The sequence below is a fragment of the Nilaparvata lugens genome, chromosome 2, assembly GCF_014356525.2.
Source record: "Nilaparvata lugens isolate BPH chromosome 2, ASM1435652v1, whole genome shotgun sequence".
In the NCBI taxonomy this organism is placed as follows: domain Eukaryota; kingdom Metazoa; phylum Arthropoda; class Insecta; order Hemiptera; family Delphacidae; genus Nilaparvata; species Nilaparvata lugens.
The window spans coordinates 7268171-7274170 of NC_052505.1; the positions used below are offsets into that span (position 1 = coordinate 7268171).

The 6000-nt window shown below is 37.5% G+C and overlaps 1 protein-coding gene across 1 annotated transcript in view; it reads right to left on the bottom strand.

Moving 5' to 3' along the window:
• LOC111047051 (protein pangolin, isoforms A/H/I/S) overlaps positions 1 to 6000 on the bottom strand; it is a 307983-nt gene that overhangs the window by 267163 nt on the left and 34820 nt on the right. The gene's annotated exons all lie outside the window — the stretch shown is intronic.

A 6000-nucleotide genomic window follows, 5' to 3' on the forward strand; every position in this document is an offset into this window, starting at 1 on the left:
ACTTGACTTTCCACAGGTTTTTCAGATCTTTTGTAGCAACGGGAATACAGTATTGAGTATGATGAGTGAACAGAATCATTCTGACTATTAGGGGTGGTGAAGATAAATAATTATTAATTTATCACAGGTAGCCGAAAGGAATTATAAGCGAGGGTAGAATAAAATTGTGGATAAATGAGTATAGAGGAAGAGGGAACGAACAGAAGAGTGGTGGAATGAAAGAAACCTTTGTGTTTGGGTTATGGAAAGGTACAAAGGGGCGTTTGACAGCATAGCAGGGGTTTTATGGCGAAAAACGAAAAGTCCCGGTCTATTCAATTTACCACGACAGAGATGTGGTGGTGCCTGAGCCTATTATTGTGAAAGGGATGTCTACAGGTGGAATGGGAGTTCACAGATCGGCGCAGGAATTTGTAAATAGGTGACTTGGGAATTCTTGAATAATTTAAACAAAAATAAACTTCCAACCAACATTGGAGTTTGTTCCGATGTGACATTGCTCTGATTGCTTATTGATTGATAATTATTGATTATTTTAGAATAGATAAGAAGTTGAATTATTGATATTGAACTATTAATTAATTGCTTATTAACTCAGATTGTTTTTATTGCTTAGTCTGTTACTGTTTCGTATAATACGATACTAAATAGCAGGGATAAGAATTGCATCACAGCATCACACTCATTTAGGAAAGTGATCCCCACAAGAATCCTAGACTTGTGCGAGGCTCATGATGATACCATACCTCTAAGAGACGTCTACCATAATACGATATTAGAGTAGTAGAAATACGGTATATTCTGAGAAATTACTAAAAATATATAACTGATAATTACCTTATCTATCTTCAAATTCCATTCCTATTTTACCTGCCTATTACATGGGAAACCATAGTTGATAAGGTATTTTCCCCCTCTTTCTTCCAGCACACATCATTTTGGCAATATTTTCTTTTAATGTGTTAATATCATTGTTACTGTTATTGTTTTGTTGTATATTGCCTTTTCTCATTGTATTTTTGGGTGTTGTGAATAAATTGAATTGAATTTGGACAAGATGATATTGGAAAACAGGAAATTGAAAAATGTATTACTGAATAAGAACAGGCTACATCCAATACTTTCCAATACTTTCTTACGTTCAAGTTAGTTGAAATACCGTTTTTGCCAGACCTATCAAGTAGATCAGTATATAATCTTCAATTATGGGAAACTCAAGTTGATTGAAATGTTTATTTTTTCAACAATCAATTTAATATTTGAATAAAAGGATGATCCTCTATGGGTTGACGATTCAGATCAGAGTTTGAGTTCAACATACCAGTTTTAAACTTCTCCAGTTCTGAGAAGAAGAGCCCAGGGAGATTGACCGACCGTGTTTTCTGAGTTGCACCCCAGGAGGGCAAAGTCTTCTGCAGGATACTTGAAAAGATAGAAAAAGAAGATGCGAGAAAGAAAAAGAGACGATGGATAAATGAGAGAGAGAATTGAATGCTCACGTTCCTTGAATACCTGTCACTACATTTCAGATGGCTCTTTTTGCTCATTTCACCAAAAACTCAGTCAAAGTGAATTCTTTAAACAACTGGCAATGCTTACTTCATGAAGATTGTTTTAATTTTTGGAACAAAATATTTCAAATTCATTGAAATTAGAAAACATAACCTTTTTTCTATACTATTTTATTAATTAATCAAAATTCGGGGGAGGAACAGTTTTGGGCTGTGCCTGTTGATCCTCCCCAAATTATTTTACATGATAATTTTGTATCATTGAATCAATAAAATAATAAAAATGAATCCTGATCAGAAAACTTAGAAACGTTACAGAATCAATAAGGTTCAAAATATGGTGCAGTAAGCAGATTGCAAATTCTGTAAATATAATAAACTAGCCGTCAGGCTCGCTTCGCTCGCCACATCCGTCTAGCCAGGGGGCTCCGCCCCCTGGACCCTCTACTGGATCGTCCAAGAATGAGATCAATCATTCGCTTCGCATCACTCGCTTCGCTCGCCTGCATTTTTCATTTGAGCATTTTTATCATATGTTAGGACAATCCAGTCGGGGGTCCAGACTAAACGTCTGGCTAAACGGATATGGCGAGCGAAGCGAGCCTGACGGCTAGTAATATAATATTCCCAGGATTGAAGTAGCAGTGCACAATCAATTTTCCCGCGATAAATGCATTTAAATCTTCAACTTGGTGCCAACCTAACAAAGTCAACTCAACTTAATGCCAACCTGACAAAATTATTAATTTAGTTGCCAGTTAACAACTGTTTCGAAGAGGTACTCTATCTAGATTATAGTTCTATAGTAACATAATATGATATGGAAATTTCAATTATAATTAAGAGATTGGGAGAAGAAGAATATACATGGTAAAACGCGAACTTTAAACCCTTAAAAACAACCCTTAGAGTTAAAATATTGCCAAAAGATTTCTTAGTGCGCCTCTATAGGGCCAACTGAACATACCTACCAAATTTGAACGTTTTTGGTCCGGTAGATTTTTAGTTATGCGAGTGAGTGAGTGAGTGAGTGAGTGAGTGAGTGAGTGAGTCAGTCAGTCAGTGAGTGAGTGCCATTTCGCTTTTATATATATAGATGAATGAGACAAGTGTAAATAATAAAATAACTATAGATATAGAATATGATTCGTATATTTGATTAGATTTTCCTCAACACCTACAAATTACATAATATATCGAGTACTATGCAGATTCAAGTTCCATTGTCATATGCTTTTTCTCTTATGTATTTTAGGTAACTCCAGTCTATTCACATACAGCTCGATTCATTCTCACACGTTACTGTATCCTACGCAGTTATATATTGGAAATATGTATAATTGGAAATATGAGATTTGTTATCAGTGAGTAACATAATTTATTTACGATTTTTATTACCTCCCTCTTTATGCATGATACTACTGGCATTATTATCTATATATATAAAAGCGAAATGACACTGACTGACTGACTGACTGACTGACTGACTCACTCACTCACTCACTCACTCACTCGCATAACTAAAAATCTGCCGGACCAAAAACGTTCAAATTTGGTAGGTATGTTCAGTTGGCCCTTTAGAGGCGCACTAAGAAATCTTTTGGCAATATTTTAACTCTAAGGGTTGTTTTTAAGGGTTTAAAGTTAGTCTTTTAGCATGTATATTCTTCTTCTCCCAATCTCTTAATTATAATTGAAATTTTCATATCATATGTTATAGAACTATAATCTAGATAGAGTACCTCTTCGAAACAGTTGTTAACTGGCAACTAAATTGATAATTTTGTCAGGTTGGCATTAAGTTGAGTTGACTTTGTTAGGTTGGCACCAAGTTGAAGATTTAAATGCATTTATCGCGGAAAAATTGATTGGCCACTGCTACTTCAATCCTGGGAATATTATATTACCAGCCGGCAGGCGAGCCTGCTAATCTCATTCTTGGACGATCCAGTCGGGGGTCCAGGGTGCGGAGCCCCCTGGCTAGACGGATATGGCGAGCGAAGCGAGCCTGACGGCTAGTAATGTTATATGAGATTGGTGAACATCCAATTATTGATATCATCATGACTGTAAAATATAGATGTGGAAGTGGAGAATTACTCACATACTAACAACGCTCCTTAACATATCCTTGAAAATAAATACATGCTTTCAATTCATGATATATTATGCAAAGTTTTACACGTTGGCTAGAATCTGAAAAGCCCTCCGAACTCTCAAAATAGTCCAGTGAGCATTTTCCCACCGTTGAGACCCAATAGCTTCCACTGAATATCAATGTCCCACCCTGGGGCGTTCCTAGAAGCCAACGTCCCATCAGTGGGGCAAAATAACGTCTTGCCTGAGGGTGATAAAATATTATAATAATATTCCAGATAACGGAAATAAGTTGATAAGACAGGAATTATTTACAATGAGGGTATATAATCAATGAAACTCTAAAATTTTACAAGAATATCTCAGATAATGGGATGAAATAAGTTGACAAGACAGGAATTATTGAGAACGAGTGTATAATCATTGAAACTCACTCTGGAAGCACATCTGAAACAAAAAAGAAGAGCGAAAGCAGTGAATGAGTGTTAGTCGGTTCCATCTGTGAATGGATGCCACAATTTGGAGGGAATGTTACAGCAGCAGAAAACACATAGTGATGACGTCAGGGTTGGAGAAAGAGAGAGAGGAGATGAGAAAGGTGTGTCTGAGGGAGAGAGTGAGCGAGTGTGAGATGTACAGTGAAATATCAAATCCATTCTGAAGAGAGAGGCTGCTAGAGTGTGAGAGACTATGGAAAGGGAGGAAGAGAGAGAGTGGTATGGAGAATAAGTGTGTGTGAGAGAGAGAGAGAAATGAGTGATCCAGAATGCTGGTTTGTGGAAGAGAAACGATGTGGTAATGAGGATGAGTGAGGAAGAGGGTGGACACATTTCCTCTGAGACTGAAAAAGATCGACAACACCTCGACAGAGCGCCGTATTTTCGGCGAACTTGGCCAAGAAGTTGAGCTGGGCGAAGCTCAGGAGAGCAGTACAAGAGCAAAAGCAGTAAGGTGAAAAGGAATGTTGCGAGGGGGTAGAGAAGAGATAATGAAAGGAGGAAACACCAGCCTGATGATAGCCGCAGTCTCCTCGACAGGCCAGGGAAGGAGAGGGACCAAGAAAACACTCGTTCACACTCCGATGAAAGGAAAATTATTGTTGAATAGGTTCGCTAACTGATTATTAGGCAACGGATGGAGCGGACAAGAGCAAACATGCCCACCGATCCACAGACTCCTCAAGCCCATCAAAATGCTAATCCCCATCATACCCCAACCCCCAGCCATGGCTTCAATGAATAAATTTACGCTGAATAAGACTGCCCACGAATAATTAAAATGCGCGCGCAGGTCGAAATTACGATGAATGAAACAAGAGTACATAGCAAGCAACCTTGATCACTGACGACGGATTGATGCTTCTCCACTGTATATAAACTGGACATATATTTTAGTATATCTATGTTTGTATGTTGCCTTCGATCAACCCCTCAGCCGCCGGCTAGTCGATGACTTATCGCCTCTTCTACCTGTGCGTCTCTTTTTTCACAATTTTTTGTTTCTCTTTGCCCCAAAAATCTCTTCCATCAACATCCCAATGTCATTCTGTCTCACCTCGTTATTCCGCGGTTCTTTCCCTCCCCCTCATGCTATCATTTTCTGATTTTCTCAACTGATACGACACACACACACAAACACACACACACACACACAGACACCCCACTAGCCACAATACAAGTTGCTCTCTGATGCGCTATCCATCCCGTAAGTAATTACCATGATGTGTTGGCCGTATCTTAAAAGCGATCTTTCTGTTCAAAACCACTTTAAACCCGATTAAATGGGACACGTTTTGGTCGAACCATTTAAGAATCTCCATAATATTCATTGAAGAAATTGTAAAACAAAAACTACTAGTAGTTCTGCGTACAGTAGACCTCGTTCATGAATACAACTTTCAATCTGATGAAAAGGGCCAGTACAGTAAGTACAGTATATTGTGAAGATTTAGCCATGATTGTCATCTATTATTTTCTCCATTGAAAGTGTTAGAGACACTGTTTCTAGGGACACCGGACTTATCAAGGAGTACTTTTATATCAAATACATACCTTTTAAATGAAAAAGACTGAGAAATTGGAAAAAAAACACAGATTTATTGATACTCAGAAAGACCGGTTACGGTCATTATCAGAGTTTATCAGAGATTGACAATGGTGTAATTACCGAAACCGGTATTTCTAAGTATCAATAAATCTGTGGTTTTTTGACAATTTCTTGGTCTTTTTAATTTAATGTTAATAATTACCACCATATCAACTTCTCAACTACACAAAAGGGAAAAAATTACGTTTATACCTTTACATACACATTTTTTTCTACAACTGCAGTATTGGACTCCAATACAATAAAGATTTTTTTAAAAATAATTTATCCAATTAATTTGTTAAAT